This window comes from Elaeis guineensis, chromosome 10 (genome assembly GCF_000442705.2).
Source record: "Elaeis guineensis isolate ETL-2024a chromosome 10, EG11, whole genome shotgun sequence".
In the NCBI taxonomy this organism is placed as follows: Eukaryota; Viridiplantae; Streptophyta; class Magnoliopsida; order Arecales; family Arecaceae; genus Elaeis; species Elaeis guineensis.
The window spans coordinates 68,505,297-68,519,510 of record NC_026002.2 but is presented as its reverse complement, the minus strand read 5'-3'; the positions used below and the strand labels follow the sequence as shown (position 1 = coordinate 68,519,510).

The window sequence follows — 14,214 nt, the reverse complement described above, 5'->3', positions numbered from 1 at the left end:
AAGAACACTAAATCTTTTCTGAACTTTTCCAAATTATCGCTATCTTTATCTTCAAATTATTAACCTTCGTATGGACAAGTATATTGTTACTTCCATCCTTCATTTATTGATTGATTTTTTTTTTTAAACGTTGTACTGCTATTGAGTGTTTTAACTGTTGCCCAGCTATGCAACCCAAGAGGGGGGGTGAATTGGGTTTCTAAAAATTTTAAGCTTAACTAATGACTTATGAAAGATGTTTTTCAATAGCTAAATGAATGAGGAGAATGACTTTAGTTCAAGATTAATTGCCTAAAGTAAGAATACAAGGCAATAATGAAGAGTTAAAGAGAGGCAATTATGCACACCACAAACACAAGGATTTATAGTGGTTCGGTGCCAACCTTGCACCTACATCCACTCCCCAAGCTCCTACTTGGGAATTTCAATCCACTAAACTTGTATTCAACCCGAATACAAACGTCAGAAACTCCGACACTAGCTATCCCAAGCTAGTCAACTTGTTTCTCGGGTACAAGCCAACCAAATACACTCCGATTCTAGGTTCGGATCAACCTTTCCTTATTTTGGAACCCCTCCAAAATAAAAATAATCACTCAAAATGAGTAAAACAATTTATAGCACAAATAAGTACAAGAAAAGCCCCTTTAATGAGCGAATATAACTTTAAATACACTTTACTCAAGAGAAGAAGCCCCTTTTTTTGGATTTCCTCAAAGTGGATGGAGAATTGATTGAGCGCTTGAGGAGTTGGTGAGCTTGGATTGATGGCTTCTTGGAAGCTTTAAATAAGCTCTTGATTAGGGCTGAAAAGTTGGCTTGAGAAATTCTTTCTCTTTTGAATGCTCTTGAATGCTCTTCTTTTTCTTTTTAATCTCTTGCACTCTCTCTTTCTTCTTGTTGTTTGTTTCCCACCTTTGAATCCTTTTATAGCTTTAAGAAATAGAGAAAAATATTCTAGGCTGAAAAAGAGCCGTTAGACCACATTAAATGAGCATTAAAAGCACTTAAAATGGGTTAAAAACTAGCCGTTGCAGAAAAATCCCATCGCAGGGGTCGACTCATGAGTCGACTCATGCCTCAGGGGTTGACTCATGAGTCGACCTCTGTTGATCAGGTCTATGATGAGCTTCACTGATCTATCTTTATTTCTTTGGAGACATGCCTTGTTAACTGCCATTCACTTGTTAAATAGGGTTCCATCAAAGTCCGTTCCTACCACACCATATAAGATATGGTTCGGTAAGAAACTGAGTCTGGGTTATCTTAAGACTTGAGTGTCCGACCTATGTCAAAAGACAAATGGGGGATAAGTTGGAGGATAGATCTATTATAGCTCATTTAGAGTATCCAAAAGAATCCATGGGACACTACTTCTACCTTCCATAAGATCACAATACGATTGTGAGTCGAAATACCGTATTCCTAAAAAAATAGTTTATCCAGGATGGTGACAGTGGAAGGTTAGTAGAGCTTAAAGAGAAAGTCTCTGAAGAACCAAGAGCTATAGATCCTCAGAAACACATAGTCCATGAGCCAGTAATTGATATTCCTCTATCACCTCGTAGATCTAGCAGAGTCTCCCGAGCTCTTGAAAGGTACATGGGTATGCTTACGAAGGAAGTTAAGAAAATATTTCTTATAGGAGATAGAGATCATAGTGATATCCTACCACCTTTGATGAGATTATGTATGATATCGATTTCGAGAAATGATTAGATGCAATGAAGTCAAAAATTGACTCAATGCAGTCGAACTAAGTCTGGACCTTAGTGGATCCATCTGAGGATATTGTACCTATTGGGTGTAAATAGATCTACAAAAGGAAGATAGGTGTCGATAGTAAGGTAGAGACCTATAAAGCTAGGTTTGTGGCTAAAGGTTATAGTCAGTGTGAGGGCATTAACTATCAAAAAATCTTCTCACCCATAGCCATGCTGAATCTATCTGCACTCTACTTATTGTTGCAGCTTACTATGATTATGAAATCTGATAGATGGATGTAAAAACTGCTTTTCTGAATGGATATCTTGAGGAAGATATCTATATGGAGTAGCTTATGGGTTTCACGTTTGGTGATGGTGATCACAGAGTCTACAAACTGCAAAGATCCATATACGGATTAAAGCAAGCCTCTCAGAGTTGGAACCATCATTTTGATGAGGCAATCAAATCATTTGATTTCATCAAAAATGAAGAGGAACCATATATATATAAAAAGATTAATGGGAGTAGGATAACATTCTTCACATTATACGTGGATGATATTCTCCTCATTGAAAATGATATTCCCATGCTGGCTACAGTCAAAAGATGGTTGTTCAAGAAATTCTCTATGAAAGATCTAGGGGAAGCATCCTATATTCTCAAAATAAAGGTCTATAGGGATGGACCTAAACAGATGCTTGACCTGTTACAAAAGCTGTACATAAAGAAGGTACTGAAGATGTTCAACAAGAAAAACTCCAAGAGAGATCTCTTATCTCTTAGGCATGGTATTAGTCTCTCCAAGACGATGTGCCCAACCACATCTGAGGTATAATGCATGAATAGGATTTCTTATGCCTCGACGATCGAGAGCCTCATATCCGTCATGCTATGTACTCAACCCGATATTGCCCTTGCTATGAGTGTCACGATCAGGTATCAGTCGAATCCAAGTGAAGAGCACTGGATAGCTGTGAAGAACATCTTTAAGTACTTGAGAAGGACTAAGGTTTTGTTCTTGATCTTTGGAGGTAATTCTAAGTTGCAAGTCAAGGGGTATACTGATTCAGACTTAATGTCTAATTTTGATGATAGAAAGTCTACGTCAGGATATGTGTTCATTTGTAATGATGGTGCGGTTAGCTAGAAGAGTTTCAAGCAACCCATCATAACGAATTCAACCACAGAGGCTAAATATGTCGCTACTTCAGATACTACAAAAGAAGGCTTTTGGTTCAAGAAGTTCATCGTGGAACTCGAGGTTATGACATCGGATGCCATACCACTGTACTACGATAATAATAGAACCATAACACTTGCTAAGGAGCTGAGGTCTCATTAAAAATCTAAGCACATCGAGCAGAGGTATCACATCATACGCGACTACCTCGAAAAGAAACATGTCAAAGTGTGAAGAGTAGACCCGCAGACAACATGGCAGATCCGCTGACTAAGCAATTGAGCTAACCAAAAATAGAAGTCCACCTTGAGAAGATGGGACTTAGATTTGTAACCAATTGGCTTTAGTCCAAATGGAAGATTGTTAGATATATGTCCTAAAAGCCAATATGACTGACACATTGTAATAAATCTAGGACATAACTTTATCCTTAATATATTGATATGATCAATAAAAGGATAAGTTTTTTTTCATTCAAGTGTAATGTATCCTTAAATCATCCATGGAATTAGTTTCGATACATATTCTCAAGGTGTTGAGAATTAGAGACACGTATTTAATTCCTAAATATTTCCGATCATAGGATCATCATGAAGATGGTGATAGATCCGGATACACTGGCACACAAATTACTTCCTTCAGGATAGATAAGTTTCTGATCTACTATGTAGAGACACAGGACGATGAGTGTGGATAGTTGTTAGAGAACAACTAGTACTAAGCGTGATCATATAAGAAATCATTTAGATTTCTATTCGATCGTCAATGATTATCTCGATGCTGTATTTATGTAACTGATCTTTTGACTTAAGATGGTACTACTGCTCGCAGTAAGACTGTTAGAGTTTGACTGACACATAAATATAGGTCTCAATAAATCCTTATAGTGAATGTTGGCAATAGTTGATCCACTGTAAGAGTGGGATACGCATCAAGATAGGATCTATCGACCTTGATAGAGAGGAGTAGATCTATGAGATTTGAGAGGCTAAGTCCAAGAGTCTATGGCCATAGCAGTGTGATTGATAGAAAAAATTTTTTAAAGAAGTCACAACTGGACTTGAGCTAATCGAATCTATCATATGACTGATGATGAAGTTTGACGATTTATCCATGACCTACCATCTAATCGAAACTTATGATAGAGGAGTTGAATCACATATTAACTATATCTAGAGATTCATTTCAATTCTACTGAGTTATCACTACATACTGCTAGGTGTCACTGGTGGATTGTGTGAGCTCATCAGGATTGTTCTGAATCGACAATCCTTGCTGAGTTAGAGTGAAATTATTTCGATCTATTAAAAAAAATTTCAATGATACTTTGATAGAGATCATTGTATATCTCACTACCAGATAGAATTGAACCTATGGGGTCACACAACAAAGAAATTAGGTCTAAAATAAGCATTGAGCTTATGAAGTATCAATTGGGTTTAGAAAAATCCACTGGGTTCATGGTAACCTTGCTAGCACATGGTTGGACCCAATTTCTCTTTTCATTGGAATTACTTATTTGATAAGATAATTTTAACTTAATTACCTACTAATAACCTATATAAATAAGATTCATGAGACTCTAATTATTGGGTGCCTAAGATTATGGATCATATAAATTAAGGGTGCAAGTCCCTAATTAATTTTTTTGATAGTAATTCTTAGGCGCCACCTTCATTTGATCAAGTTGGACGTGTCCATTGATTAGTGAGCTTTTAGATCTCTTCTGGGGCATCCCTTGGGTGTATTTTGGGGTGTCTAATTATAGGTGCAAGGGCTCCAATTGTTGGCGCCTATAGGGTCTCCTAAAGTAAGTTGGATAACTGAAGTTAATAGGAAACTCAATACAAATAGGACTTGTATTATGAGATTGAATAGGATTCAATCCTCATGCCTATTTAAAGGGACCTCCCCTAAAGTCCTTAGAGCATCCAAACCAGCAACCCCCATGCCCATAGAAGGTATCCACGCCCTCTCTTCCTCCCCTTTTCTCTTCTCTCTTGGGCATTCTACACACCCCTTCTCTTGAGATGCATGTCCCAAGGTGTTCCACACCCAAGGCTATTGGGCGCCTCTTCCTTGCTAGTTTCTAGCATCTAGTAGCAGCATATAGAAAGAAAAAACTCTAGAGAAGAGGAGAAGAAAAAGATCAAGGAAAGAGATCAAGTATTGATCGCGATCCAGGCTTCGTTCAAATTCAGCAGGCTGAATTTCGAAAAAAAAAAATTCAAATTAAAGAGGGCTATTCCAGGCTGATCCTGAGTGGATACTCATAGAGACCAGATATTTGTGCGGTTAAGAGAGAACCTCTTTTCTTCCAAATCCAGATTTAAAGAAAAAGATTACGAAACAGGTATGTGATTTGATCACAATCTGAATTTCAGCATACATCAATTTCAGCATATGAAATAGATCCATGTAGTTTTATATTTTTATGCATGCATAATTTAGATTAAAAAAGTTTTAATTTTATTATCCACTGTAGTATTTAAAAAATAAAAATTTTGAAACACATATACATGCACCAAATCTCGAATTTCAACAATATGAACATGAACTAGAAATTATTTTAGATCAAAATTCAGATCTATGCATGCTTTAACATATCAACTATATATTCTAAAATCAAAATCAAAATTAAATTTTAGATTCAAAGACTCATCTATACATCTCATGTATCAAAAAAAATTAATTTTTGAAACTCTTTTCAAAACATGTATGATAATTTCAGCATATGAAACCCGTGGCTCTGATACCACTGTTGGAATTTGAGGTTTGGGCATGCATGTGTGTTTCAAAATTTTATTTTTTAAACACCGCAGTGGAATATAAGATTAAAATACTTTTAATCTGAATCATGCATGCATAAAAATATAAAACCACAAGGATCTAGTTCATGTGCTGAAATTGATATATGCTGAAATTCAGATTGTGATCAAATCGCATATCTATTTTGCAGTCTCTTTCTTCAAATCTAGATCTGGAAAAGAAAAAAAAAAAATTTTTAGCCGCACAAGTATCCAGCTTCTATGAAAATCCACTCAAGATCAATCTGGATTAGTCTTCTTCAAGTTGAATTTTTTTTCTAAAAAAATTCAGCCTGCTGAATCTGAACGAAGCCTGCATCACGATCAACTCTTGATATCTTTCCTTGATCTTCTTCTTCTCTTCTTCTCTTACCTTTCTCTCTTGCTTTGTGCTACTACCAAATACTAGGAACCAGCAAAGGAGGGGATGCTCAATAGCTTGGGCATGGAAGAACTTGGGATGCCCCAAAAGGTGGGGCATGTGGGATGCCAAGGGAGAAGAGAGGGAGAGAGGAAGAGATGGCATGGGGGGTCTCCAAAGGTGGCATGGGACTACTAGTTGGATGCTCTAGGGATCTTAGGAGAGGTCCTTTTAAATAGATAAAAAGATTGAATCCTATTCAATCACATAATACAAGTCCTACATGCATTAGGTTTCCTTATAACTTAAGTTATTTGAGTTCCCTTAGGAAACCTATTAGGTGCCAACTCTTGGAGCCCTTGCACCCATTATTTCTCACTCTCTTGTACCCAAGGAATGTCTCATATGAAATCGAAAGGCCCTCTAATCAAGGGACACATCCAACTTGATCAAATCAAGGTGGCGCCCAAGAATAACTATCAAGAAAATTAATTAGGGATTTGCACCCTTAATTCATATGATCCAAAACCTCAAACATCCAACAATTGGAGTCCAATGAATCTAATTCATTGAGGTTATTAGCAGGTTATTAAGTTTGAATTATCTTATCAAATAAAAAATTTAAATAGAAAGAAAAAATTAGATCCAACCATGTGCTAGCAAGATTACCTTAAACCCAATTGGATTTCTCTAAATCCAATTGATACTTTATAAGCTCAATTGCTAATTTCAAGCCTAATTCTTTTGTTATGTGACCCCATAGGTTTAATTTTATCTAGTAGTGAAATATATAATGATCTCTATCAAAGTATCATTGAAACTCTTTTCAATGGGTCGGAATAATTTCACTATAACTCATCAAGAATTGTCAATGCAGAATAATCTTAGTGAGCTCTCACAATCCATCAGTGACACCTAGCAGTACGTAGTGGCAACCCAGTAGAACCAAAATAAATCTCAAGGTGTAGTTAACATGTGATTCAGTCCCTTTATCATGAGTCTCGACTAGATGGTAGGTCATGGATAAATCATCAAACCTCAACATCAGTTATATGATAGATTCGATCAGCTCAAGTCTAATTGTGATTTTTATGAAAACTTCTTTCCATCAATCATACTACTATGACCACAGATTCTCGAATTTAGCTTCTCAAATCTCATAGGACTACTCCTTTCTATCAAAATTGATAGATCCCATCTTGATGTACACCTTACTCCTATAGTGAACTAACTGTCACCAATATCCACTACAAGAGCTCATTGAAGCCCATATTTATGTGTCAATCAAACTCCAGCAGTCTCACTGCGAGCAGTAGCATAATCTCAGGTTAAAAGATCAGTCACATAACTACAGTATCGAGGCAATCACTGATGATCGAATAAAAATTCAAGTGATCTCTCGTATGGTCACGCTCAGTACTAGTTGTTCTCTAATAACTATCCGCACTCGTCATCCAGTGTCTCTATACTGTAGACTAGAGATCTATCTATTCTAAAAGAAATGATCTGTGCATCGATCTATCCAGATCGATCACTGTCCTCATGATAATTCTATGACTGAGAGCATTTAAGAATGAAATACATATCTCTAATTCTCAACATCTTGAGAATATATATCAAAAGTTAATTCCATAAACGATTCAAGGACACATCACACTTGAATAAAAAATAAACTTATCCTTTTATTGATCAAATCAATATATAAAGTATAAAATTGTATCTCAAATTTATTACAATGTGTCAGCTATATTGGCTTCTAGGACATACATCTAACAACTTAGTCTTTTCTTATCCTCATTTGGATAAACTTCAAGACTTTATTTGGACAATTTTTTGCATATGATCTTGTTTAGATGGATATTGTTGTGGTCAAAGGGTCGGATAGCTCGGATGGTTGGGTGAACTCCACTCCCACATATATGAGATATTGTCTGCTTTGACTCATGACCATCTTTAGGTTTAAATGGGCCATAGGCTTCAGTGGGCCTTAGTCATTTGGAGCTTTACGATTTTGTCTTTTAACATGAGAAGAGAATATTCCAATCTATATAAGCCATACTTCCTCTTGACTCACAACCAATGTGGGACTAAAGATGTTGTCCCTGCTTTTTTAGGGAAGGACTCTCAGCTGCCCCCCAATCTCCACCGAGATCTGAAATTGTGTTAATGATCTCAATAGTAGGTTGATCGTTATGGATTGGTTGTTGACTGTGTTGAGATAAAGTTTCTTAGAAAATTGCCTCTCGTTGTTGTTCTGTGATAGGTTGAAGTTGTACCATAGCAGTAAGAGCCTAGACTTACTGATCTAAAAAACTAAATTATTGTAGATTTACGACAACTAGAGGTGGGATTGCTTCTGGCACGCCTCCGAAAAAGACAGTGAAGGCACATAATTAGTTTGTGCTCTCCGATTTATCATTTTCTATAAAATTTTGGACAAAAGCCCCTTCCTCTAGCACCAATCTGTTGCGGCAAGACTCCGAAGGAAGGTGACGAGATCGGTGCTGAACTGAACTACAGTGTTGCTGAAAATTAGATCGATGTAGGCCACAAGTGAACCTACAAAAGAAGTCTTAAAATCAGTGAAGTAGCCTCTGATTTAGAACCCTTCGAAGCTTAAGCCAGTTGGGACCTTGAGTATAGATAATGAAAAATAGAAAAATAGAGAGCAAGGAATAAAAATTAAAATAGAGAAAACTCAGATTCTCTTTAGTGAGAAAATTAAAAAGAGTTTAGCAAAATCTAGGCTCTGTGAGTTATAACCTACCCTCTAGAGAGTACCTTGCCCTCCTTTATATAGATGGAAGTTACTTCGCTGCTAAATAATAGAGAGAGTTTTTAAATAATTGGCAACCACTTGATTTAGAGTATCTATTTGTTAGGCCATTAATTTATTATAACAAAATAACCAGCAGTAAGGAGATCGTGGGTTATCATTCTCTCATGTAGAGTACAATTGTAGCACAATTGTAACATAGCTAGAAGATAATTGACTTGAAGTCTTGCTAGCTAAGTGAGAGGTCCACTAAAACCGATGTCCCGCTAATATAAATTGAGCAGGTTGGCTAAGCCTGATAAGGTTGGTCAAATTTGATGTCCCCTTGCTGGGAATTGAATACCATATCAACGGATCGATAATCATCCAATCTGAATTAACGCGGCTTTAGTGAACCTTCAGACCAACTAATGTGACATGACAATGTTTCACTTGCAGGTCGATAATTTATTGATCTCAACTGACATAGATCAACAACAAATCAATTTAACTAATACTATCATGTGGTCAGAGATCTGTTTTCTGGTGAAGTTGACTTTCTGATGAGATCGATTTTCTAATGAGCTCGAGCTTCTGATGAGCTCGGCCTCCTGATAAGCTCGACTTTATGATGAGCTCGGCCTTCTGGTGATGTTGGACTTTTGAGGAGGTTGACCTTCTAATAAGGTCGGTCTTCTAGCGAGCTCGGCCTTTTAATGAGCTCGACATTCTAATAAAGTTGGCCTTCTAGTGAGGTCGGCCTTCTGAAGATCCTAATGACATCCACAATCGAGGCTCACATTGGTATTCTTGTCGACCTGAGAACTTCTGAATATGAATCCTTAAGATATTGACTGAGATGGTATGACCTCACAACAGATATCACCAACTGTGCTTACACATCCTGCTAACAACCATAGGCTGGTCCTTGGTGATCAGTGCATCATAATAAATATGGTGAAAGCACAATATCACCGAAACGCATCATAATAAATATGGTGAAAGCACAATACCACCGAAGCAAAAAAGAGGCAGAGTAAAATATCACAGAAAAAAATAAACAAAGCTACTATGTCACATAACATATTTTACGTATTCTTTTTGAATTTTATATACCACCACCCTAATATGACATTTCCAATTTGACTGCTTTGACTCGCAAATACTAAGAACACAATTTATTAACTCATTCAGAATTCAGCTCTACATTGACCTATATGAAAAATGAACAATTTAGTCTTTGCTTACCTCCATAAACAACAATATCCAGGATTTCTCCTGAAGGGAATGAAACCTCAATGCATCCTTTCAATTTCTGTCAGAGATTTCTTGAAACGTCATCTCAGTGGAACTTTAAGAACATGGATTCTCTTAAGCGTTTATAACCAATAGCTTGCAAATCGATTAAGTAGAACAATTGCCAACTTAATGGGCCATAAGGACGAGCAATTGGAGAAAGTTCACATGTTAGCTTGTGTCAGTGGCTCAGCAAGAATTAATCAGATCATGTTAATTATAACCCATACCTGAAGAACTAGATCACAAGACAATCCTCAAAATTTCATTCTGCTCCCATGAAAGGCACAGACAAAAACATACCTATAATCGCTTTGCAATATGACGAATACCTTACCAAGTCTTATACATTAATTAAACGTCCATTTTATAGGGCAATGATAAAAGACCGTCATTACGCAGTGGACTGAAGGTCGAAAAAGCATCCCACTAAACTAGAAACATGCATGCATCAGTTGGAGTATGTCATTAATTCGCACATATTCAAATGGTTCTTATTTTTATATTTCTAAATGTTATTCAAATCTATAATTCTTTACTAAAGAAATTCCATATACAATAATGTTATAAAAAAATGATGTTTTTTTTTAAAATAAGTAGCATATCGGACCGTTAATCACGTATTTCTCTAGGAATTATCCTATCTTTCCATAATAGCATGCCAAGTGTCAGCATGGCATATGCACTATACTGTAGCCTGATCAGCATGAACATGACAAGTGATATTTGCAATCCTGGCATACATAATAGTGACCAAGCTCTATTCAATTGATATACCTCATCTCAATAAATATATTTGATCATGGCACCAATTATGAATTTCTACATAGATAGAGGCATTGTAACTCAATTTTACGATTCACTAAGTGAAAAACAAGATGACCTAGACCCTACTTTCATCAATGTTTTTATTTTCTAGTAATAAAAAATAATTAAAAAGATCAGGTTGAAGAAATTTCTCTCCTCCAAGATTGGATGCTAAGCAGCCAATAAAAATGTTCTTGAACTTCACTAGGTTGCAATGATATGTTGCCCAACACTGAATGATCCTAACCAACACTCCAATTAGCCATCTCTTATATATATTTTTAATAAGATAACCTGATAACCACTTACTTAGGATTAACCATCCACTAGATAGATTGACTCAAGGGCCATCGTAGTTAGGTAATAATATAAACTTTGCAATCATTGATTATCTAGAATAGTATTTATCAAATATTTTCCCACCCAATATGCACTTCATATACCCTCCCCTCCCCCTCCTTCCCACCAAGTCACCCAACAACCCTAGTTTTCAACACCCAACCCAATGACCTAACCTATTGCCCGCCCCCTCTAGGTCCTCCACTAATCACGCTCTACCAGGAGAAACCAATCTTATACTCCCTCATCATCATTTCCTAATGGATCACTCTCATATTCTATCTATCATGGTATTAAACTCATGAGCCATATTATAAAACATTATTGGGAGATGATGATTGAGCACACATTGATGTGGTACAAAAGTATTAAAGAACCAATTTGTTTTTATGCCATAAAAGTCGACCACTAAAGTTATTTTTCTACTCTAGAGATTAATAGAGGAGCATAAAGAAAAGACATAAATCTTTATATGATTTTTGTTGATTTAAGAAAAGTATATGATAGAGCCCTAAAAAAGTTATGGCAGGTATTAGAAAAAAAGAATTCATTAGATATACATATGATTAAGGACATACGTAACAAAGCAATAACTTGTGAGAGAAATATTACTGATAATACTACAAAATTTCCAATCACAATATGTTTATACTAAAGATCTGCTATGAGTCCTTACATTTTGTACTACTTATGAATGAACTTACTAGGTGTATTTAAGGTAATATTCCTTTGTGCATGGAGACAATATAATCGTAACGGATGAAACAAATATTAGAGTTGATCGTAAATTGAAATTACAAAGGTGCACATTAGAATCCAAGTATTTTAGATTAAGTAGAACAAAAATGTAATACATGGAATGCAATTCCACTCAAATTAAAAATGAGGAGGGAGGAGAGAAAAATGAAGATCATGACTTTTCATATCTAGGATCAATAATTCATAAGAAAGAGGAGATTGAAGAATATGTTCTTCCTAAAATTAAAGCAGAATGGACAAAATAGAGAAGTGCAATTGGAATATCATATTCATAAAAGGGTGGAGGTGGCCCCAATTGAAGATAAATTGAGAGAAAGAAGGCTCAAATGGTTTAGACATGCACAATGTAGGCCAAGCAATAATACCAACACCAACGAGGAGTGATTTTTGTGTGTGTGTGTAGAAGAAACAAATAAGAGTAAAGGCAGACTAAAAACCACATGGGATGAATTGTAACGTCTTTCAAAAGTATGACACTAAACCAAGTAGAATGGATGCATATGAGAATAATTCATGTGACCAACCTTAATTACTTAGAGATTAAGGCTTCATTGAACTAAGTTGAGTTTATGCAAAATCAACAAGGAACTTTCCTGGCTTTACATCCCAGACCTTTATTTTCGTAACATCATCTTTATTGGCTTTATGAGGAAGGCTGGTCATTTGAATTCAAAATAGGTATGTCGTCTTCTGTTAACCTCTTGAGCAATGGCTACTATAAGGTGGTATTATTTCCAAAATTTGGCCTTCGCAAAACCCATTAGGCTGAATATTGCTGTTGATGTCTATAATAATCGCATGAAAGGAGCAATAAAAAGTACATATCAACTGGTTCAATGCAACAATTGGTAAGATTTTCATATAAGAAGAAAGTAATATATGAAAAAAAAAAAACATAGAAGAGAATTCTCTGCCATTTGAGATACTAGATGAAGTATTTCAACAGAACCGAAACGAATGCAGAACATTTCCTCCTCCAATTCCCCCAATCTGCCGCATGCCGCACGCAGGACTTGCCACGTGTTCCTGCATCTTGATCGACGGAAGGACTAAACCACAATCCAAGAAACAAGAAGACACGCTATTCCATTCCCTTAAATCCGGAGCGAAATCCAAATCTGAAAGCACGACAGGCAAACCGGGTGGTTGGCGCAGATCATGAGGCTCGTGGGCCGCCGCATGACCAGGCGGACCTTGCCGGCTCCTGGTGCTTGAGGAGCTTCACGGTCCCCGTGCCCCGCTCCACCCACTGGTTTCCCTCCTCGTTGAACCGGTAGAGCTTCGCCTTTCTAACAGCACCAAAACAAATAAAGAATCGAGAAAGATCGATCAGAACCCAAATTCCTCGGATCTTGAACAAAAACGCTTAGTCAGGTGGGAGATCGGGGGACTTACAGGTCGAGGAGGGCATCCTCCTCCTCCTCGCCGGTTGTAATCTCGAGGCCTTCTCTAGGCGGACGATGGGTGTGATCTGCGCGCCGCCGGCCGCCTCGCCGGCCTCCTCCTCGTCCCGGCGCTCAGGGTCGGCACTCGCCGTGGGGGGATCGTTAACTCAGAAAGAGAGTCGGAACGTGGGATTTATACATAACGGACCGGGAACAGCGTTGCCATGGTTTAACCGATGGTAGTGGAGAGGCAGTGAAAGGGAAAAGGTTCCTACGCAGAGGCGGCCTCCTCCTCGTCCCGGCGCTCAGGGTCGGAACTCGCCATGGGGGGATCGTTAACTCAGAAAGAGAGTCGGAACGTGGGATTTATAGATAACGGGCCAGGAACAGCGTTGCCATGGTTTAACCGATGGTAGTGGAAAGGGAAAAGGTTCCTACGCAGACTTAATTTGAAGCTTAGAGGTTGACGGATGACATGCGTTTAGGTAGGGGATAGTAACGAAAGACATGGCATGCGCATATATATATTTTTATAAGACATGCAAGGAAGGTGGATATGATAGCGAATGAGAGATGTTGGTGTACTCTCAAGATATATGGCATTATTATATGGGATCAAAGAGATATTAATCTCAAAATGTCAAATTTCAATAGATCAATTTATCGATAAGTAGATAAAGAAATATTCAGATCGGATATTTACCGACCTAAATCACGATGCCTCCTATAATCGAGATGATTATTATGATTAGTCTTTATTTCACCCCGATCATCTACTAAAGTAAACTATTATATTGACAGACTTAATCATTCTGCAA

General features: G+C 37.2%; 1 pseudogene; it reads right to left on the bottom strand.

Moving 5' to 3' along the window:
• Positions 1-12,813: 12,813 nt before the first annotated feature.
• Positions 12,814-13,721, bottom strand: LOC105034088 (ran-binding protein 1 homolog c-like; annotated as a pseudogene).
• Positions 13,722-14,214: the final 493 nt, after the last annotated feature.